Raw genomic sequence first — 24,101 nt, 5'->3', positions numbered from 1 at the left:
CTCCCTCTCCCTCTCCCTCTCCCTCTCCCTCTCTCTCCACATACTTAAGACCACAACATATGCAAGAGGAATTTTGAAAAGTACAAATGAAAAAATTCAACGTCATTGGGCATCAGGGAAATGCAAATCAAAATTATGCTGAGAATCCGTCTCACTTCAGTCAGAATGTTCACTATTAGGCAAACAATAAACACGGCAGGCAAGGGTGTCCTGGGGAAAGGGAACCCTTGTATATGGTAAATTAGTGCAGTCTTTATAGAGTCAGTATCAAGGTTCCTAATAAAACTAAAACTCTGTCTACCATATAATCTATATATCCCTTTTGAATATACTCAAGAGACACTGTAGTCAGCTTACTATGGAAATACACATGCACACCTGAGTTCATTATTACACTCTTGGCAACTGCCAAGTTAGGGAGCCAGCTATGAGCCCATTAATGGGTAAATGATAATGAAAATACACATTGGTGTTTATAATCCATAAAGATGAATGAGATTGTGTCATTTGCTGGAAAATGGATGGAACTGGAACCATAATGCTAAGTGAAAAAACAAGGCTCAGTGAGATAAGTAATAACATTTTCTTTGATCTAAGGGATTTAGAAAATTGGAGAAGCTAGGATACAGAAAGAGAGGAGAGATAGGGGGTTGAGACAGAACAATACAATCATGGTATGTGCATGTCTGAAAATGTTAGAGTGAAGCCTGTTACTTTCTACTATTAATATATGCTAATATAAAAAAGTAGACTTGCCATTTACTGAGATAAAAAAGGTTTGCAATGAGAGCAAGATTAAGAAAAATCTCAGGTAGCATTTTTCTTTAAAAAAAAGCACATAATCTTATAGTGATAAATTCTAGTGCTTTAAAGATTAAAAAAAAAGGTTTTTATTTTATGTGTCTGTCTATGTATATATGTGGACATATGTATGGGTACCCACAGAGGCCAGAAGAGAGCATCAGATCTCAGATCCCCTGGTGCTGGAGTTATAGGAAGTTGTCATTTACCTGATGTAGGTGCTGGAAACAGAATTCCAGTCTGCAGGAACTGTAAGCACTCTTAAGCACTGAGTCACCTATCAAATCCCAACTCTAGATTTTCAGAGGCCTTTCCCAGTTGCTCAAGGATTTTTCTAACAGCTCTCTGATTGCATTTACTCATTATTCTTAGTTTAACATTTCCATAACATCATAACATATGGTGTGTGTGTGTGTGTGTGTGTGTGTGTGTGTGTGTGTGTGTACTCACACATACATGCTTTCCATAGTCATGCTGATACAGGTCATATAGCCATAGCTCATTTCAGATTTCCTTGGAATATCCTGGGGATTAGTCTCAGGTCTAAAAGTGTAATCACATGTTTCAGATGCACCCATACACAGAGCCTGAAAATAACTATGCACAGTATCTTTAATGTGCTTGCAACTCATGCCCCGAGTACAGGTGTCATGCTAGCACTCAAAGCATTTGGATTTGAAGCACTTTGGGTTGGGGGTTTAAGATTAGGGATACAAACCTGCCGCTGGCAAGAGAAGCCTGGCTGGGACATCTGTGGGCTCAATGTTCTCCATTATTTCAGTTTTTCATTTTGAAAAGGAGGAAACCAAAGTCCAAAGTTCAGACTTTAGCTGGTCTCTGAGGCCATGAGTTACAACAATCTGTGAGTTGTTAGACTGACCCCAGGAAACACAGACCTCTGTTCTTTACTCCCTCAGCAGTGGTCCAGCAGTTCTCCCCTGGTAACCACTCATGGCAACTGGCATCTCTCTGAGAGCACAGAGGAGAAGCAGGTTAAGCCAGATGTAGTTGTACACACTGTGATTCCTGTACTCTGGAGGATGAGGCAGAGGGATTTTGAGTAGAAGGCCAGGCAGGGCCATTTAGTGAAAGACTATCTAAAAGAAAGGAAAAGAAAAGAAAAGAAAAGAAAAGAAAAGAAAAGAAAAGAAAAGAAGAGAAAAGAAAGGAAAAGCAAAACAAAGAAAAAAATTGTATACTATTGTTTTCTTAGTCACTGTTTTATTACTATGAAACGTAATACCATGGCCAAGGCAACTCTTATACAAGAAAGTATTTAATTAGGGGGTTGCTTACAGCCTCATAGGGTGAGTCTGTTACCAACACAGCGAAGAACATGGTGACCGGTAGGCAAGCATGGTGCTGGAAAAGTAACCGAGAGCCTTACATCCTGATCAGTAGGCAATAAGCAGAGAGAGATAGAGAGACAGAGACCGAGACAGAGACAGAGAATCACTGGGGCTGCTGTGGGGATTTGAAAGGTCAAAGCCCGCCCCAATGACACCTCCTCCAACAAGGCCACATCTCCTCATCCTTCATCATCAGTTTAGTATCTCGGGGCAAGTCATGCAAACATGTGAGCCTATGGCGGCTGTTCCCACTCAGACCAGCACAACCGTGTTCTCAGAAACAGTTTCACAAAGACCAAGGAGGGGGAAGAGAAAGCGCGGTGAATGTTGTGGTCTCAAAATGAGAAACAGGGAGCCTTTGCCTCTAACCTCCAACAGTTGGGAGCCTTTGCCTCTAACCTCCAATAGTCGGGAGGATTCACTCCTCTTTTGTGTCTACGAAGCAGCGCTCAGAAACCACAGAAGAATGTTCCTGCTGTCTGAGGCTGCCAGGAACATATGGAGGGCATTCTTTGGGTTTAAGATGCAAACACTGAACATACGTCTTCCCTCCTAGAATCTCTCGGCATGTGAGCAGTGAGCCTTGCTGAAGGAAAGCCCATGAGAGTACTTCACTTGGGGGAGGGGATATTGAATGTACCCTCCCCCTCCACACATGCCAGTAGAGAGGAGGGGGAGGGGGTTGCCTTTCCAATCTGTGAAAGACAAGAAGGGAAAGCGGCAAGCATGGCACTCCTTTTGGATGCTGCTTAGGGTTCGAAAGTGAAGGATATAAATGTCTAATTAGAGACGAATGCCGCTTGCACATTTAATCTTGCTGGGGGCTGGGATCACGCGGCTCATTATCGGCTTCTGCTCCCTCCAGTCTTCCCTGACACTTCTCTTATTACTTTCCAGCAGTCCTGCCAGGCACTGCACTTGAGCGGCCAAGCCTCCATTTGCTCAGGGCTGCCTTTGATATAGAGGTGACAGGAGGCCCAGAGCTGTGGTTCAAGTTTCTTTTGTACTCTAAGGGGGAGTCGGTGTGGGGGAGCCATCAATTCAAATATGGTCCAGGATCACAATTAGAGTTTTGGCCCTGGTCATTTTATCTCTAGAAATCTCACTAAAAGACATACTGAAGAGTTCAGATGGGCACTCACAGAGAATGCCCACCTATCACGTCCTGCCTGTCTTCCAGAGAGGCATGATTTTAAAAGTAAATTAGCCAAATCTTGATGAATTTCATGTGAGCTTTCTCCCTTTCATGTGGAAGGATTTATCAGTGTATTTAGTAGGGATCTTTAAGAGCAAATATATTAGTGTCCAACGGCTGTTTGTAACTCCCCATCTATAAGAATAAACCATCAGAGATCAGGAAAAATGTTAAAGACACAGACAAGGACATCACCTGAAGGAAAAAATATTTGATTTTTTTCCCCTCCTCCCCATGATTTTGGCTAATACTCAATTTTTCTATTCCTTTAAGAGAAGAATTTTAGTATTAAGAACCACATATAGTTCATGGGGAAAACAATAAAAAGACAGTTAATACCAGAGACCTCGTACTGGTTAAGGGTTTTCAGCCCAAAGAATAGACAGCATTATTTAGAATATAAACCCTTCCTCTTCCTTCAAAGGAAAGACTTTGTTTTATGTCCAGTGAGCTCTCAGCCCTGTGAGGAAGCAATTTGGAATACCCCAGGATGGAGATTTCCAGGTAGTTAGCATTTTTAAATTCAGAGAGGAGTATCTTAGTAATATTCTGTAAGGTCCCTGAGGGTTCTCAGTACCTTCTCTGCCATAGTTTGGGGCTTCCTCTTGTCAAAGCTGTGTCCAAAACAAAATCCAGGCTAGTTTAAGAATCGGTCAACATAGTACAAGGAAACGGAGTCGCCGATGCAGGCAAGTGAAATCCCACAGGATAAATACCGTGTCATGTGGGTTCCCACAGTTCAGCTCTGGTGTCTGTAAAGGTCACAGAAGAAAGGACTGTGTGGGCTCAGCTATGTGGCACACAGACCAATCCACTGCCAGCAGGTTTCAGAGCTGCCATAGGTCCACTTTACTTCAAATACACATATACCCTTCCTCGGGAACCATGGAGGACACCATGCAGGGAGCAATGAGAGACAGATGGTGATTTGCCACCATCTCTGATGCCAAGGACTGACTACTCTTTTGGAACAGTATCTACTTCATGATGCCCACAAGCCTGGTCCAGGAACTGTGGAGCATAGCTTAGCTCTGGGAAGCTTTCCCCCTAGAACCCTCGGAGCTCAGAGATGCTCTAGGGGCAAAGCCACAAGCATCCATGGGGAGGATGAATCAGTCTCTGCTGAGGAGCCAGAGCTCCCAGAAGCATCCTTTCTCCTATGTCCTAATTCTCTGGGCCTTCTCTGCCAATTGGATCTTGATTTTAAAATCATCAGAGAAGTAGTAGTAGCTAATGCTGCCAAACTGCAGAATGCCGAGAGGAACGGTGCCATATGGGGCTAATAATTGTCGACACCAAGAAGTCCAATAAGATGACAGAAGATCAGGATGGGCTCTGAGATCTGGGTAAAAGTATTATTAGGCAGAGGTTCTGACACCAGTTGACACCACAGTTTCAAAGGCAGAAACGACCTCTAAATGTGTTCACTGTTCAGAGCATGAATTCTCAGGGCAGCACACAGTGTGTGGCTCCCCCCCCAACCTTCTTAAATCTCTGTTTCCACTTATAGATTCCCTTTAACAGGTGGCAAGGGTGAAAATGATGCCCCTAACACACATTGCTGGGGATCAAAGCTAGGCTCCCACATACCAGGCAAGTGCTCTGTCATAGCTGCCCTCAACATTTCAAAGCATTTTAAAACGTTTTCAGACAAAGTCTGGGACAAGTGCTTTTAATTTCCCCCTAAAATCCTAAGTGCTGACCCTCAAGCCATGTAACAATTACTTTATTAATTGGAAGATTTAGGTTTTGTTAATTGGACTCCAGTATTTCCCCATGCCCTTCTCAATTAACCCAATTTCAATTGGAAGCAGGGGAAATCCCCAGCGAAGTAACCATGGCTAGTAATAGCCCTCTCACGGTGTGTGCACACATTTCTTTCTTTCTTCTCTTTTCTTTCTTTCTTTCTTTCTTTCTTTCTTTCTTTCTTTCTTTCTTTCTTTCTTTCTTTCTTTCTTTCTTTTTCTTCTTCTTCTTCTTCTTCTTCTTCTTCTTCTTCTTCTTCTTCTTCTTCTTCTTCTTCTTCTTCTTCTTCTTCTTCTTCTTCTTGCTTTTATAGGATATTTAAAAATTTTTTTTAATTAGGTATTTTCTTAATTTACATTTCAAATGCTATCCCAAAAGTCGCCCATACCCCCCCATTCCCCTACCCACCCACTCCCACTTCTTGGCCCTGGCATTTCCCTGTACTGAGGCATATAAAGTTTGCAAGACCAAGGGGCCTCTCTTCCCAATGATGGCCAACTAGGTCATCTTCTGATACATATGCATCTAGAGACAGGAGCTTCTGGGACAGGCCCTATTTTGTGGTTTTTCTAATGAAATAAAGCAATGCAAACAAACCCCGTATTGGTGGTGTCTAAGTGTCTTGGAGACAGTGTGGTGATGAGTGAGTTGTCTCCAACCCACTGCAAGGGTCATGGCCACAGTAAACGGCTCTTGTCTCTATGATCCTGGCCTAGAGGCTTCCATGATGGAAGGCAAGTGAAAGGGAGCAGGCTTCAGCCTCCTGCAGTCTCCACAGAAGCCTTCTAAACAGCAGCATTCCCTTCCCCTCCGTGTTACATTGTTCAGATTCCAGTTTTGCTTCTAAATTTTTACCTTTTAAAAATCAAGGGTTTCTGATTTTTGTGTTTTTTTTTTTAACTTTTTATTTGTTCTTTGTGAATTTCACATCCTGGACCCTAATCCCACTCATCTCCCTCTCCCTTTGTACCTGCCCCCTACTCTTGCAACCTCCTCCCAACAGAGAGAAAGAGAGAGAGAGAGAGAGAGAGAGAGAGAGAGAGAGAGAGAGAGACTGACTGACTGTGGAAGCTGTACTGTCTCACAGTGTGTGTCCTACAGTGTACCCTTTTGCCCACACTTCTCTGCTTGCAAATGTAATGCCTGCATTGGTATGAGGCCTCTGGCTTCTGCTACTCTATCAATACTGGAGCCCTCTCTGGGGACTCTTCTCAGATATCCTGCTGTTGCCTTGTGTCATGGAGATCCTGTAGTGTGGTATCTGCAGGACCTGCCCCTTCATGCACTCCCACAGTTCATCCATGGGATAGATATTGGGATAGGCCAATTTCAAGCTCTGGATCTGGGCCTGAGGTGTCAGAGCTGACCAGCCAGCTGGATCTCCTTCTCAAATGCTCTCAAAGCTGGCTTACCAGTAACCCTTACTACCAGGGCCAGCTCTACCCTAATGCCCAGAGAAGGTACAGTGCCCACTCTCAGTGTTGTAGCAGGTAAGGGACATGGCCAATTCTCCCACTCTCATGACCCTGGGGCCAGTTCTCTTGCCTGCCATAAATGACAAGGGATTAGAGAGGAAGGCATTTCTCCCTTGTCTGTGCCACCACCAAGCAGACAAGAGGTGGGGATGCTCTCATATATGACCTTGGGGCCAACTACTCATAAACTCCACATCAAGGGCAAAAGGATGTGGGGAGGGGATATCTCCATTGCTGACACCACGTCATAGCAGACAAGAGACAGGGCCAGCTTTCCTGCCTGCCATTGGTGGCAAGGGGTGAAGGGGGGTCATCAGACAAGTGGTGGGGCAATGCTTACACCCTTGGGGTGCCTTGCCTGCCCTACCCAACCCTCCATGGTCTGCTCTACTTTGCTACCTAGGTGAGGTACAGGACTTGCTCTCCTGAGTGCTGCAGCTGCTGAGGGACAGGGTCAGCTCTCCTGGTCTCATGACCCCAGGGCCAGGTCTACCACTGCCACAGGTTCTGAGGAGCAAGGTGGGAGAGGGTATCTCTCTCTTATCTACTCCACTGCATGGGAGATCAGTGGTAGAGTCAGGTTTCCCAAGCTTGCATCCTCTGTGGCTGGCTTACCCACAACTCCCAGAATACATGACGCCACACTCCTGAGTACTGGCTAGGGGCAGAGTCAGTTCTTCTGTTCTCAAACCCCTAGGGCCAGCTCTCCTACAATGCCCAGGTAAGGGCTAGGGTCAGTTCTTCACAGTCCTTAGACATCAGCATGTCCCCTGGCAGTAGCCCAGACCAGGGGCATCTGTCTGCAGGGCTATGGACCCTGATGTGTCCCCCTGTATAGGCCAGGACCCACCATGGTCCCAGGTGGCATCACCAGCTACTCATATTAGGCAGTTCTTTACTACCCTTGAGTGTTACTGATTGAATCTCCAGTTTGCCTCTCTTCATGGTGCCCATATCCTTCTGGTTTCTTTTTCTCTTCCATTTCTCTACCACTTATCCTCTTAGAGGTGCCTGGGTGCCTCTCTGAGTGTCTGGGTCCATCTCAGGAGTGGTCTCAGCAGTGCTTTGCCCTGCCCATGTATTATGGCACTGGGCAGGGGTCATCTGAGCTATGGTCTGCTCCTCTCCAGGCCTATGTTGCACCCAACTGGTGGTCATCTCAGGCTAGGTCCCTGTCCAGGCCACATGGCAACAGTCTGGTGGTCCTCCGCTCAGGCTTGTTCCTCACTTGGCCCACCTGAGTGCTCTCATATGAGGGTCATCTGTCTCAGGCTCACTCTTACCTGGGGACATCAGTCCCAGGCAGGGTGCTCCTAGTCTCTGGCTTTCTCCCAGTGTTGGCAACATCACGGCCTGTGTAGTGCTGGATCGGAGGTTGTCTCAGGCTCGCTTTTCTCAGGGACTGTTAGGCTACTGATCACTCAGATGTCCCTAGGTCAGAACACTGAGCATAGACATAGCTTCTCTCCTCATTTGACACCTACTTTCAAACATGTGACACAATGGTTGCAATGCCTCTAGGGGCAGTTAAATTTCCACTTTTTAATAAACCTTCTTTGTGATGTGATTTTCAGTTCACTTATCTAATACAGGCATGTCTTGGGCATCACCCTGGGTTTCTCCCATGCTTTCATGCTTGTCTAAGCTCATTTTCACTTTGTGGCGTTTTCCTCCCATCTCTCTAGCCATCAGTAACTATAGAAAAATCATTTCTAGAGCCATAGTCTCTCAGATGGATATGCGGGGAGCGGGGCAGGGGTGACTCTTTCAACTGTGTTTGCTTTATTTTCCTTCCTTCCTTTTTTGTTTGTATTGAAAGACCAAGCTTGTTGATGGGTAGAAGTGATGTCATCCATTATAAACATATGGAGGTTCTAGTAGCCATTCAAAATGCTGAAAACACACAGATGAAGAGACTGGTAGAAACAGCTGGCTCTTCCCAGCGCATCCATCCTAGCACGAGGTATAAAGTTTCCTGTTGATTCCCTCTGTCAGACCTCACAGTCTTATGTGGAAAGTTCAATCTCTCCCTTTTTCAGATCTTAGCTATTTAGCACTGTGAGCACAACCTGGACACAACTCGTGGGCTTTGGATCTCTTTGTTTTATAATAACCCTCCTTCCATTGCCCAATTGGCATGTGAAATCCTGCTGTAGACTATGGAGTGCTGTGCTGGCCTATCAGGTACAGCTTTTAAATTGCACCTCAAAGAACACCCATTTGTTTGGCATAGGTAGTGTAGAGGTTGAGTTTGAAGATTGTGTCAGAATTCACTGATCTTAAAGGATATTTGTTGGCCTAGTTCATGCCTGAGTTTATAGCAGATTTTAGTGAAAACATCTGATTTAAATAGAATAACTAGAATGATCTCTTATTGTTTTCTTTTTTCTCATTTGTTTTTGTATTTACAGTTTTCTATAAAGTAGGTGGCATGGTGTTTTGGTATGCATATATTGTTTAGTATGCATACAATTCCTACATCAAACTAAGTAATATATCTGTTAGCTCACACAGCTACTTTTTTTGAGTGATAACACTTAAAAACTACTTTGTTATCAGGTTTCTAGTTCACAAGATGACATAACTATTTTTATTATATGTGTATGATTGCTTTACCTGCATGTACAGATGTATGTCTGTGCACCTTGTGCAGCAAGGCTAGAAGAATCCAGAGAAAGATGTCATTGCTCTGGAGCTGGGGTTAGAGATGGTTATGGACCATCATGTGGGTGCTGGAAATTGAATCTGTGTCATCTAGAAGAAGCATCTGTCATTCTTTTTTTTCCAAATTAATTAATTAATTAACTAATTAATTAATTAACTTTATGACCCAATATCAGCCCTTCTTCTCCTCCCAGTACCCATAATATAAGTCATGCCCCCATTCCCCTTAGAAGGGGAATACCCCCTTTGTGTCAACACCACACACTCCCATGCTACCCCTTACACCTCCACACCCCCACTCTGAACATCAAGTTGCTGAAGGACTAGGCACATCTTCTCCCACTGAGGCCAGACAAGGCTGTCCATTTAGGAATGAGGGATGCACAGGATGGCAGTTAGGCAACAGGTTCAGGGACAGCCCCTGCTCCATGGGACCTGCATGAAGACAAACCTGCTCATTTGCTACATATGTGTGGGGGCCTAGGTCTAGCTCATGCTCACTGTTTGGTTGGCAATTCAGTCTCTGGGAGCCCCAAGGGGTCCAGGTTAGTTGATTCTGTTAGTCTTTCTGTAGAGTCCCTTTCCTCTTTGGATCACTCAATCTTTCTTCCAACTCTTCTGTAAAATTCCCTGAGCTCTGTCTTCTGTTTTGGTTTGAGTGTTGCATCTCTTTCCATTGGCTGTGAAGTGAAACCTCTCAGAGGACAGTTATGCTAGGTTCCTGACTCCGAGAATAATGGAGTATCATTAGTAGTGTCGGGGACTGGTTCTTGCCCATGGGATGGGCCTCAATTTGGGGCAGTCATTGGCTGGTTGTCTTAGTCAGGGTTTCTATTCCTGCACAAATATCATGACCAAGAAGCAAGTTGGGGAGGAAAGGGTTTATTCAGCATACACTTCCACATTGCTGTTGATCACCAAAGGAAGTCAGGACTGGAACTCAAGCAGGTCAGGAAGCAGGAGCTGATGCAGAGGCCATGAAGGGATGTTACTTACTGGCTTGCTTCCCCTGGCTTGTTCAGCCTGCTCTCTTATAGAACCCAAGACTACCAGCCCAGGGATGGCACCACCCACAAGGGGCCTTTCCCCCTTGATCACTAATTGAGAAAATGCCTTACAGTTGGATCTCATGGAGGCATTTCCTCAACTGAAGCTCCTTTCTCTGTGATAATTCCAGCCTGTGTCAAGTTGACATACAGAACCAGCCAGTGCACCGGTCATTCCCTCAGACCCTGCTATGTCTTTGTCCCTGTAAATCTTGTAGGCAGGACACTTTTTGGGTCGAAGGCTTTGTGGATGGCCACTCTCAGGATCCATATCCTTCACTGCTAGGAATCTCAGCTAGACTCACCCCCATAGATCCTCTAGGGCCTCTCTCCATCCCAGGTCTCTGGCACATCCTAGAGATTGTCCCCACCCCACAGCTAATCTCCCTTTTCTGTCCCCTGCTCTCCCTAGATATGATACCCCTCCCTTTCCTGTTCCCTCTCCTGCCCAGTTCCCTCCTTCCATAGACCTCTGAGGTCTATTTTCTTTTCTCTTCTGAAAAAGATTCAACCATCCTCCCTTATGCTCTCCTTGGTATTTGGCTTCTTTGAATCTGTTGATTGGTTGATGGTTATCCTATATTTTATGGCTGATATTCACTTATCAGTGAGTATATACCATGCATATCCTTTTGGGTCTGGGTTACCTCACTCAGGATGATATTTCATAGTTCCATACATTGGCCTGTGATATTCATGATGTCCTTGTTTTTAATGATTGAGTAATATTCCATTGTATAGAGATATCACTTTTCTATATCTATTCTGCAGTTGAGAGACATCTAGGTAGTTTCCATTTCCTGACTATTATGAATAAAGCTGCTATGAGCATAGTTGAGCAAGTGTCCATGGGATATGGTGGAGCATCTTATATGCCCAGGAGTGGTCTTGAGTGCTAGAACTATTCCCAATATTCTGAGAAACTGACAAACTGATTTCCTGAGTGGTTGTACAAGTGGTGCACTCCCAACAACAGTGGAGGAGTATTCCCCTTCCTCCACAACCTTGCCAGCATGTGGTGTCCTTTGAGTTTTTAATCTTAGCCATTCTGGTGGGAGTTATTTTGATTTGCATTCCCCTGATGACTAAGGACACCGAACATTTCTTTAAGTGCTTCTTAGCCATTCGAGATATATCTGTTGATAATTCTGTTTAGCTCTATATTCCATTTAAAAATTGGGTTATTTGGATTGTTGGTGTCCAACTTCTTGAGTTCTTTATATATTTTGGATATTAGCCCTCTTTCAGGACTGGAGCTCAAGCAGGTCAGGAAGCAGGAGGTTAGGTTAGGGGAGATCTATGAATCTATAGGCTGCCATTTTGTCCTGATGACAGTGTCCTTTGACTTACAGAAGCTTTTCATTTTCATGAGGTTCCATTCATTAATTCTTGACCTTAGGACATGAGCCACTGGTGTTCTGTTCAGGAAGTTGTCTCCTGTATCAACGAGTTTGAGGCTATTCCCCACTTTCTGTTCTTTAATACTGTTCTGTCTGGTTTTATGTTGAGGTCTTTGATCCACTTGTGTTTTGTACAGAGTGATAAGTATGCATCTATTTTCATTCTTCTACATGCAGACATCCAATTAGACCAGCACCATTTGTTGAAGATGTTCTCCCTTTTCTGTTGTATGATTCTGGTATCTTTGTCAAAATTCAAGAGTCTGTAGGTGTGTGGGTTTATTTCTGGGTCTTTGATTCAATTCCATTGATCCACTTGTTTGTTTATATACCAGTACATGAAGTTTTTATTACTATTGCTCTGAAGTACAGCTTGAGGTTGGGATAGTGATTGCTCCAGAAGTTCTTTTACTGCTCAGGATCATTTTTAACTAATCTGTTTTGTTTTGTATCCATATAAAGTTGAGAATTGTTCTTTTAAGATCTGTAAAGAATTGTTTTTGAATTTTGATGGGGATTACACTGAACCTGTAGATTGCTTTTGGTAAGGTATAGCCAGTATTCTTAACTGCTGAGCTCTCTCTAGCTCCTTAACTCTTATTCTTGATGTTGTCTCTATAAACTTATTTATTACACATCTCCCTATCAGAACTAGCAGGTTCCTTAAATATTGTGGTCCTTGATACTTTTTTGTTCCCACTATCAATAGAGACCATCAAGTTTGCTAAAGAGTATACTAAGTATAAAACTGTTTATAACTATTTAAGATATAATAATTTATTTTAACTCTGTGAAATTTTACCAGTGTTGAGTAAATTGGGAAAAGGTTATTGAACACTTCCATTAAGTTTGCGTGGGACCATGAAAGGCAGCCTGTTTTCTGGTCAATCTAGGTTTAAATCCTGCAGATCCAGCAGATAACTTTGCAAGAAATGGATGGAAGTTTGCCATACTCCCAGACACTAGGCTCATGACATGAGGCCATAATTCTCTGGCCATCAGTCACTTAGGGCAGTGCCCTAAGCCCCTGATATTCTGTCTGGACTCCACCTCCACAGTTATCTGGCAACACCCAGGTATGCTCCTCCCCACAGTTACCTAGCAACAGCCAGGTAGGCCAGCCAGGTAAAAAAGGAGCTGCCTGCCCCCTCTTCCCTCTCTTGCTCTTACTCTCTCTCTTACTCTTGCCTCTCTCTTGTCGTCTTGATCCTCCTCTCTCCCCATTCACTTCCCCCCTCTTTCCACATGGTCATGGCCAGCCTCTACTTCTCTATTCTCTCCCTCTCTCTGCCTTTCTCTGCCTCTACTATTCTCTTAACTCCCCTTCCCAGACACTCCTCGCTGCAAAAGGTATTTAATCTCAAGCCTGCCCTGAGATCTCTCTGCCATAACAATAAATGCCTTAAAACCATGGACTGCCTCTTCTCATCATGCCATGCTGAAGCAATGGAGCAGGTCTTCACTAAAAAGCTGCCTGCCTGAGCAAGCCAAGGACACTCTTGTCCCTGTGGGACCCTGCTGGAGTTCTCCTTACTCCCTTTTTTTCCTTCAGCCCTGGAGCCAGAGATAGTCTATGGGCTCACACTTCGTTCTCAGCCCTTCTGTGTCATCCAGCATCTTTGGTGTCCAAGAGCCTGAGAACCTGTCGTCCTCCACCTCCATGCAGGCTCGGGGAATCCCCGCACCAATTCTGGAAGGTCTGTGGGGACCTCAGATTGAACCTCCCCACTCCCAGATTGAACCTCTCCACTCCCAGAGCAAGTCCTGTGGCTTCTCACAGCCCAATGCTTGCGCAGCAGCAGCAGCAGCAGCAGCAGCAGCAGCAGCAGCAGCAGCAGCAGCAGCAGCAGCAGCAGCAGCAGTAGTAGTAGCAGCATGAGGTGCACACAGTCAAACTTCCCATATTCACCTCTATGAGCATCCCTATCCCCGTGGAGGGCCGGACCTTGGGCCATCATTTTAACCCTTGAGTTTGCACTTGCTCTTTTTTTTTTTTCTAATTTCTTCTTGAAATCTTTTCACTACCTGAAAAGATAATTTTCAGCGATTTTTAAAGAATATTTCACTCGTATCTCAAATTCAAAGTGAGACTTTAATATCTCATATATGAATTAATAGATGGGAACAAAAACCAATAGTGTGCCTGGGAGATTTTATTTCTTACCAGCAAACTAACTTCAGTGTAGCCACATAGGCTAGCGCTCCAGAACTTCCCTCTGGTAACTGTTAATGTCTAGCTCCCTACTGTACATGAAGGGGACACAGGGAATAATTTCATTTGCATTGCCTGATGTTGCCTCCAGGAATCGTCAGCTTTTTTGTACTCTAAGGAGCATTTGCTCCTTTGCGCTATATTTAAACAGGTAGTTTAGTCAACAACTAGAGATTTCAATTTGTGGTTGTATTATGTGTATTTCCCCCTGGAAAGACTCACAGTTCAAGAATGGAAGGAGCCAGAGGACACTGTAGAGGACATGGTGGCTGCTTGAATTTTGGAGCATCAAATCCTCTGAATGTCACTTAGTCTTTACGGTCTGTTCAGTTTCCACAGAGTAACATCGTGACTGTACCAACCTGACAGGATGAGTATGATGCCAACTATTTGAGGAATGGATGACTCAAAACTGGAATCATGGTGACTCTGGTGTGCATTTGGCTTATTTAAAATGCTGGTTTCTTTGTCTGTGTTCTATACTTTTATTCTTCTATCAGTAGAGATATCAAGAACCCTAATAAATCTCCAGGATTGTCAATCTTATGGGGGAAAGGAGAACACAATCCCCACACGGTTATTTCTCCCCCTAGTAATTCTATGGGGTATCTTATATTAGTAACTGCATCATTCAAAACTCCTTTTATCCCACAAGGAAATCTGTTAACATGCATTAATTATCAGCCATCTAACTGTGTAGGAGTTAATGACTCTGTTTAGGTAAAGTACTAAAAGGCATTAAGTCGGGACAAGGGAGGAAAGTCCTGGATCCTGCCCTCACCTTTTCCTTGTTTTCTTTTTCTTTTTTCTTTTCTTTTCTTTTTTTTTTTTTTTTTAGTGTCTGTGTTAGATGGGTACTTGGATATTGCAGGAGTGTAGCAATCTCTCCATTTGTCCCCAAGGGCGAAGTAGCATGTATTAGTGTTTGTATTTGTGAAATTATAAACTGCAGCTCAAACCATCAAGGGAAAGGAAGGTCAAGAGAATACACCCACATCTTTTGCTTGCTTTTGTTTTTTTCAGTTCTCTGGTATATTTGTTCTTGAAAACAAAACAAACTTGGTTTGATAAAGAAATTCTGAGCTTAGATCTGGTTTTGTGCTCTGGGGAGGAGATGGCAGTTCTCACTGGCCTCAAAGGTACTAAGAAAAGCTGACTAGTAAAGATCATGAAGCTCCAAGACAGACAACCCCTGCACTCTCGACTGCACAGATACCTGGACTTTTACTTGGGTAAATATGACACAAGAGGATGTGGTCTTTTGGTACAGACCTGAGGGCTAGAGACTGGAGGAAACGACAGGCTAAGCTGTGGTCCAGAATGGAATTGGTAGCATATTCTGGTGTCTCTAGAACTTGTCAGTTCTCTGCTCTCAAATTTGTTATCCTTCTGCCAGGTGTCTATTATTTTAGATAGTGCTATTAAAATGAATTAAGATAGAGTAATGTATGGATTTATTCTATGTACTTTGATTGGTTTGCCCTAAGTCCTTTTGTACAGTGGATTACATTTACTGATTTACATGTTGGATTGTCCTATATCTTGGAATGAAGCCAACTGGCTCATGATGGGTAATATTTCTGACTTAAAATTCATTTTTGTAAAGATTTCATTGAGAATTTTTGAATCTATGTTTGTTGTAAAAGTTGGTTTACAACTTTCTCTTTTGTTGTATCTTTAGCTGGTTTGGCTATCAGAGTAATAATAGCTTTGTAAAAAGAGATCAGAAGCATTCCTGTTCTACTTTTCTACTTTATGGAATAATTTGAGAAACATTGATTTTTTAAATTTTAATTTCTGTGGAATTCTGTATTGAATTCATTTAGAACTCTGCTATTTTTAAGATATCCATATTTTCTCCCTCTTTCAATGTTGTTGCTTGTTATAAATCTATTTAATTTCTTTTCAAGATTTAATTTATTTTTTTATGTATATGAATACTTTGCTTGTATGTATGTATGTGCATAATGTGTATGCTTGGTGCCTGCAGAGGTCAGAAGAGGGCATTGGAGATTCTAGAAATAGAGTTAAGATGGTGGTGAGCTACCATGTAGGTGCTGAATCTGGATCCTCTGCAGGAGCAGGAAGCACTCTCCACCATTATGTCATCTCTCCAGCTTCCTGTTAACGTGTTTTATCTCTTCCTGTTTTAAATTTAGCAGGTCATATTCATTTAGAAATTAATCCAGTTATTTTAAGTTTTTCAGTTTATTGGAGTTTAGGTTTCTGAGGTTTGTCCTCAAGACCCTCTAGACTACATTGGCTTCATGCCTTCTTTTCTATCTTTAAATATTAAGTTTGGGTCTTTTATCTGGTTCAGGATTTATTATTAGTATTGTTTACATTTTTCAAAGAACCAATTAAAGTTTTAATTTCTTTTAGAAAATTTATTGCTGTATATATTCATAAGCATGTATACGCGTGTGATGTATGTTCATACATGCCAGCATACACACATGGCAGTCGGAGGACAGCTTCCTGGAGTTTTTTCTTCCTTCCACCTTATGGGTTCCACAGATTGAAGTCAAGATGTCACGTTTTCCTAGCAACTGCCTTTATCTGCTGAGCTGTTTCACTAGGGCTATGTAATTAATTTCTGCCTTGAGTTTAATTGCTTCCTTCTGTATGCTAGTTTGGAGTGCACCTGTTTTGGGTACATATATATTTAGAGTGGCACTATCTTCTTGATTGATTGTGTCCTTGATCAGTATGAAGTGTGAGGTGACCTTTGCTATCTTATCTGATCTGTGTTGGTTTGAATTCTATTCATCAGATGTCAGAAGACAGAGTTCTATTTATTTCCTAGCATGTTCCCTAGAATTTGCTTGGAGTACCTTTGCCTCTCCTCTCATTCTAAAGTGATGTCTCTCTTGGGTGGTAAAGTGTGTTTGTTGGAAATAGCAAAAAGAAAGAGCCTGTGATTTGGTCTAATCTGATACTATCATTGGAATAGTTAAAGTCATTGGTATTTAGTTATTACTGAGATGTTTGAATTGATTGCTACTATTTTGCTGAATTTGTAGCATTTGATTTTTTTTTTTTTTTAGTATTCCTTTGCTTCCCAAATGTCTTCACAGGAGTTTATTTGTTTGTTTGTCTGTAGTTTCTTGATGCTCATGGTGGTTTGAATAAGAATGACCCTCTTAGCTTCATATGCTTGAATATGTGATTTCCAGTTGATGGAACTGTTTGGGGAGGATTAGGAGGTGTGGCCTTGTTGGAGGAAGTGTGTCACTGGGAATGGGCTTTGGAATTTCAAATGAATCACATTATTGCCAGTGTTCTCTTGCTGCTACATACTTACAGCTTGAAATGTGGGCTCTCAGTTATTTCTGCCACCATAGCTTTCACCCCATCCTCTGAAACTCTAAGCTCACTTAAGTAGTTTCTTTTATAAGTTGCCTTAGCCGTGGTGTCTCATCACAGAAAAGAAACTGAGATAATGTTGTCCATCCTTTTTTTTTTTTTCCAAAGTATTTTCTCTACACGGTAGAGCTAGCTTAGTGGATATAAAATACTTTAATCTTGAAAAAAAAAAAACCAGAACTTTTTTTTCTCCTTCCATGCTTAAAGATAGTTTTGCAAAGAATAGTAGTCTAGGCTAGTAGTTATGAGCTTTCAGAACTCAAAATACATCCTTCCAAGTCCTTTGGGTGTCTAGAGTTTCCATTGTAAAAGTCATAGTTTTCCTGCCAAGCAATCCCTGCTTGATGCTTCTAAGATTCTCCATTCTTTTCCCTTAATATTTAGTGCTTTGATAATAATCTGACAGACATGTAGAATTTTCTTTCTACCTATTTGGTGTTCAGTGTCCTTCTAGTACCTGGGTGGGGATATCTTTTCCTATATTTGTTTTTTCCCCATGATTTTTCTAAAAACATTTTCTCTGCCTTTGGCATAAGGCTCTTCTCATTCTTCTATGCCCATGATTCATAAATGGATTCATAAACTTGAAGTTTTACAGTGCCTCCCCAGGAACATGACATTTCTGCCTATAATAGAAATTTCAATACACAAAGTTTATACCTATTACTTACCTTGCTTAATTTGTGTGTGGTATGAATTTAAGTAACAAGTATTCAATATATTTGCATCTGATCTCCAATTGACCAAGTATCATTTATTGAGGACTATCCTTTCCCCATTGAATTACCTTTGTATCTTTTTTCCAAAAACCAATCAACCACACATGTAGCTCTGTTTATGGAACCATTGTTTTTTTTTTTTTTTTCTTTTTCCAGAATGCTATTTGTGTCTAGTAATTCCTTTATTTTTCTATCTAACCCTTAGAATTAACTCAACAACTTCAATGAATGAAATTTCTAGGACTTTGATTGGGATTGTGATGACTTTATGAAGTAATTTGGGAAAATGAGAATTGTTTATTCATTTACCTGAGTGTGAGTATGCTATTTGTTTGTGATATATATATATATATATATATATATATATATATATATAATCACAATATATATATATATGTGTATAATATGTATATATGTATATTTAAATTTATATTTATTTATTCTCTTTGAGTGTTTTTTAAAAAAGATTTATTTATTTCATTTATATGAGTACACTGTAGCTGTTGTGAGCCACCATGTGGTTGCTGGGAATTGAACTCAGGACCTCTAGAAAAATAAGCAGCCAGTGCTCTTAGCTGCACAGTCATCTCTCCAGCCTGTGGTATATTTTAAAATCTAACAAAATGACACCTCATAGGGCACTTATGTAGGAGTTATAGAGCTAAATGCATTCTCCATGGGGGCTCATCCAGTGCTAACAGCAACACTCAACACTAGTACATATCCTCTTTTTTGTTGTGTTGGTTAGGGGCATTGATTTTACCTTTGAAACCTTGATAGCTACCAGCTGATAGAGGTCTAAATTTAAGGCTAAAATTAGGACTCTTCGGGAGCTTTAAGTTCTTTCCTCTCTCCGTGGCTGTGACTGTGGACTTTGTTGTCTCAGAGACAAGCCACAATGCTTTTGGGGACAGTGATTGAGTACTTATGATATTGTAGGAGTTGAAAAAAATTGGATTTCAAAAACATTCAGAGCTGAATGGTAGATTGGTATCTATTATAATGACTAGTGAATATTAGCAAATTGTTATGAATAATTATATACAATGAATGGCTTGTCAAATTTGTTATTTTAAATAAAGTCATATGGTAGGACAGATGGCTACTGGAACAAACTGATCATGGAATAAGAAAGAAATTACCATAGCTATTAGATAATTATTATATCATTAATTTTCACCTTTAAATATATCATTCATGGAGAAACCATATAAGAGGCCTAAATCCATTTATCTATTTAAAAACTAATCACAAAAATCAAATATGGAGTTGGTTTTTGTACTGTTTCGGTGTAGTCTATGTCTCAATTTGAACTGTTTTTTCCTTTAACTATAAGAAATGCATTAGCCGGGCGTTGTTGCGCATGCCTTTAATCCCAGCCCTTGGGAGGCAGAGGCGGGTGGATTTCTGAGTTCAAGACCAGCCTTGTCTACAGAGTGAGTTCCAGGACAGCCAGGGCTATACAGAGAAACCCTGTATCGAAAAACCAAAAAAAAAAAAAAAAAAGCATTAGTTACTCAGTTAGTTTTGGTATTGATCAAGCATTTTGATATTTTGATATTCTGGGAGCTGGAGGCACCTAAGTTTCCATTTTCTCTCAGACACTGCTGTGTGGCCTTGGGAATATCATTCCTGTAATTCTGTGGCTCTCTTTTCCTCATGAATAGGAAGGGGCTCCTGATTTTTTTCTTGAAAGTGCCTTAGGAGAAAGAGTAGATATTTGTTTAACATTTCTGCTTAGTGACATTCTTTCTATCCCTGAAAGTTACCAGAATTGTGTCCACCAGCTAAATGAGCTTGGCCCACTTTTAAGAGGCAGCACCTGCATGGCATATAATGCCACGCTGTGGTCAAGGCCTCTTGGTACCAAGTCTGCTGCCAAGATTAGCCACACTCAGCTATTCATCTGATTATACCACTCATGGAAACAGAACCTGGCTCTTACCTCTTCCTCTAGTGGAGTTTACATCAAAGAGGCAGATCACCCCTTAATTAGGGTACTTAGCAAGGACATTGCCTTAATCAGGGTACTTACTTAGAAGCTAGACCTCTGGCTTCTCCCACTATTTTTTTTTCTAAAATGATCATCTGCAAACATTGAAATACATAAAAAAAAAAAGATGTTTTGGGAGTCTATTGGACAAGTCTAACAGCTCAAAAAGGCCTTCTCTTGACTAGTGATTGGGGTTCTTATTAGATGATCTTTGATCTTGAAGGAATATTGTCAGTCCAGAGATTGCTTTTTTTTTTTTAAAGGTTGATTTCTTATGACTTTTTCAAACATCCTTAGGTTTTTTTGTTTGTTTGTTTGTTTTCTCTCTTCTCCTTTTGTACTTATCTCCCACCACTTTCTATAGAGCCCACCCCCCTTTCCTATTTTCCTTACCAGATCATTTGTATCTGCTATTTCCCTTTCTATGGATCCACCCATACCTCTGGTAGTGGTCCCTTTGGACTTTCCTAGCTTCTATAGTTACTCTAGAGTATAGACTCACATTAGAAGATTTTGAGCTAGGAGTCCCCAATAAAAGAGAACATGCAGCCTTTGCCTTCTGGGTGTGGCTTACCTCTCGCAAAATCATCTTTTCTTGTTCCACCCCTTTACCTGTAAAGTTCAAGATTTCATTTTTGTTAACAGTTAAATAGTATTCCATTGTGTCCATGCACCTCATTTTTGTTATCTGCTCGTATGTTGCAAAACATTTAAGTTGTTTCTATTTCCTAGCTATGGTGATCAGGGCAGCAATGAAAATGGCTGAGAGTATCTGTGGAGTAGGTTGTCCAGTCCTCTGGGAATATGCCAAAGAGTGGTATATCTGGGGCATATGGTAGATATATTTTTACCCCTTTGAAACTTCTCCTACCCATTTCACAATTCCACCAACAGTGAATGATGGTCCAGTTTTTCCACACCTCCTCCGGTATTTATTGTGAGTTATTTATTTCACTGGTTTTTGCCATTGTGACAGTTGTCAGAATTTAATTTGCATTTACCTAATTTCTGGGGGGAATGAACAATTTTGAGAATATTTTTGAGCCACTGTTTTCTTCTTCTTTTGAGGACTCTTTGATCAGATCCCAGGAATGGTTTTGAGTGGGTTGCTTTTTTTAAATTGTTGTTTGTTAGGTTGTTTAATTTTCTTTTGGTGTTTTGAATTCGTTATATATTCTGCATATAAATTCTTTGTTAGATATATGGGTGGTAAAGATTCTCTCTTTCTGTCAGCTCCCTCCTTACCTAGTTGATTGTTTCTTTGGCTGTATGGAAGCTTTTTAGTTTAATGAAGCACCACTTAGCAGTTGCTGGTCTTAACTTTGGGACAAGTGCAGTCCTCTTCAGAAAGTCTTTTATTGTTCTTGCCCTTTGTTAACTCCCAGAAGTAGAAGGTAAATCCTTATAGCTGAAGACACCATGTACTGCAGATACAGGGCCCAGGGGTTACTGAGCTGCAACTAACCTGAAAGCTTCCTCTTTGAGACAGACTTTCCTGGACCTAGCAGTCACTGCAAGTTTCCAAAGGAAGGAAGCAGCCAACAGTCCTACCCATCTCTGGCACCTATTAACCAACGTGGCACAATAGTCTTAAGGGTGCAGTAGTGGCAAGCATACCTTGCTGATAATCAAGGGCCCTCAAACTGGACTTAAAACCTAACCAACAAGAAGGAAATCATGATTCATATTAGAAGCCTAGAAACTCCACAGGGCTAGTGTAATCATAGATCTTAGAGGAGAACCCACAGCTACTACTTTACTAAACTAGCATAATCCATAACTATACTGTAAATTTATACCCGTGGGTAAGTGCAGTTCTTACCCTTCATCAAGGAGACGTCTCTTTGCAACAGACACCTCTAACTGTGTGGCAGTTAGGCGCCACTGCCCCAGTCCTCAGTTCTCTGATCACTATAATGTGCGATAGTAACCTTCCTCTTGGGTAGAAGTGCTTGGGTGGAAGCACTGGGTGTGGTAACAACACATTTTTCTCAAGTGGTTGATGGTGGCATTGTCTAAGATTCTGTGGAGAAACAGTTTGGTGCTATGACTCTTACATAGGCACCCTTTACTAAGTGATCATTTTATTGGCTTCAATATTCTACATTTTAGTCAGCTCTAGAAGGTCTCTAGCGGCCATTACAGGAAACTACAAGTGACCATAATACTGAGTTGTGGAGCCTGGTCCTAACTGATATGTTTACAATACAACTCCCTCACCCAAGGTTCAGGAATCATTGTGGAAGATGGGTCAGAAGCATGTTGAGAGACAGATGAATGGGAAGTTTTCTGTGAGATTGTATTTCCTAGGAATGTCAGACGCTAGCCCCACAAAGTCTCACCAACACAGTTGTCTAAACCTGACCTGAACAAGGATGACAACAGTGGATATTGCTGGAAGGGGGAAAGTTATGAGACTTTAATCCTAGACAAAGAACTCCAGTCAATTGGAGAAGACTGAGAGCAAGAGAAATAGTCTTTCCCAGAGAAGAGAATACCAGTGGGTTATTCAATACCAAGTGGCCATCTCTGAGAACATACATACAAGTAACATTATACAGACTAAGCATGGTATGTTTATGTACTTAGGAATATATTTGTATCTACATATACATGTATGAATATAATAACAATGATTAGTGACAAAGGAGACCATGAATTTGAAAGAGCAAGGAGAGGTTTATGGGAAGGTTTAAAGGAAAGAAGGGAAGGGGAAAATGATCTAATTATAATATGATCTCAAAACATTAAAATAATTAAAAATCCAAAAAGACAAGAGAATTTTAATTATGTAGGATTATTTCCAAGCTATGATTATATCCATAAACTCAAAAGCAGATACCTTAAAAATATTAAGAATGTCACATCATCTTTGTAGATTAACTTATCTGACTTTTGCTTTTCTTGATACTGCCTTTGCTTTTGAGTAAATGGTGAGGATTCTCTGGGGAGAAGGGAGGAAAAGGAAGACTACATAAAAGCAGAGCTTAAGGCATCCCTGGGCTCCTGGTAGCATTTTCTAGCTGGTAGTGAGTAGGAAAGCTTCGGCCCAGAGAAAGGAAGAGTAGCTTCTTACAAATTGCACGCTTGTCACATAGAAGTAGAGCAAGGCCATTTCCAGTTGTGTGACACTTAAGTCCCCTCCCCCAGTCCTCAGGTCTCTGATCTCTATAATGTGGGGTAGTCACCTTCTTCTTGGGTAGTTGGCAGGAGCACTGGGGGTGGCGACAATACCTTCCTCTTGGGTAAATGATGGTAGCATTGTCTAAGATTCTCTGGAAAAACTGTTTAGCACATGACTTTAACATAAGTGTGTGTCCTGAGTTTGTGGTTAGAAGGGAAGATGACAGTGATGGTGGCAATGATGTTGTTGATGTTACTAGGTCATTATGGAGAGTACACTTGCAGTGACTCCAGATATGCCTATAGGGTAACATGCCAGCACACCAGGAAACTAGAATGTCATGCCTTCCTTCTTCAGTGCCTGTGATGGTGCTCATGCACATGGATGCCAACCTGCTACTTAGGGCCATAGGTCTGTAGAGTCCATTCTTTCTATATTATGCCAGAAAGTTATTTTTGGGTTTTGTAGAGGTCACTTCCCAACCCATCCTTCTCTTTGAATGTTCAGATCTTAAAATCCTTATGCAGATGTCTTAGAAGTATGTGGCCAGCTTTGGGACTTCTTTTGTTATAGTTCAGTAAAGCCACTCCAGATATCTTTCTTAAAAATAAAACTGAGTTTGTGGCCTAAGAACTAATGATAACAAGATCAGTTCTTAGGAAAAAGATCTGATCTTAAGAAATCATGTTTTCTGTTTCTGAACTGTCCACAACACTTGTCAGACTGCTGTCTCTAATTTTTGAGATGCTTACATGAGGCAGACCTTGATGGTAAATTCTTTGGAGGGCTCTTCTGACAACCCACAAGTGTGTGTCCTCAGCATTTTTATAAACACATGCAACAAATCTCCTGATTTGCAAATGAGAAGAGCAAGACTCTAAGAAGACAGACTCCCCCCCCCCACCCCCTATTGCTTACCAGCATCTCTAATAATCTAGCAGCAAGTCAACAGAAGTTACCGTTTTCTCAAAGGTATTGGTGGTTTCAGAAAGCACTCCCCTGGGAAAGGCT

General features: G+C 41.6%; 1 long non-coding RNA gene and 1 other non-coding gene across 2 annotated transcripts in view; one reads left to right on the top strand and one right to left on the bottom strand.

The window, feature by feature from the left end:
* Positions 1-24,101, top strand: part of LOC110284516 — a 312,705-nt gene that overhangs the window by 82,329 nt on the left and 206,275 nt on the right. The window lies entirely within an intron of this gene.
* Positions 7,968-8,094, bottom strand: LOC115029917. The gene has a single exon (XR_003835491.1). It is a non-coding gene; the product is annotated as a small nucleolar RNA SNORA17 (small nucleolar RNA).

Source organism: Mus caroli, chromosome 18 (assembly GCF_900094665.2).
Source record: "Mus caroli chromosome 18, CAROLI_EIJ_v1.1, whole genome shotgun sequence".
Taxonomy (NCBI): domain Eukaryota; kingdom Metazoa; phylum Chordata; class Mammalia; order Rodentia; family Muridae; genus Mus; species Mus caroli.
This window is presented reverse-complemented; position numbering and strand designations above follow the sequence as displayed.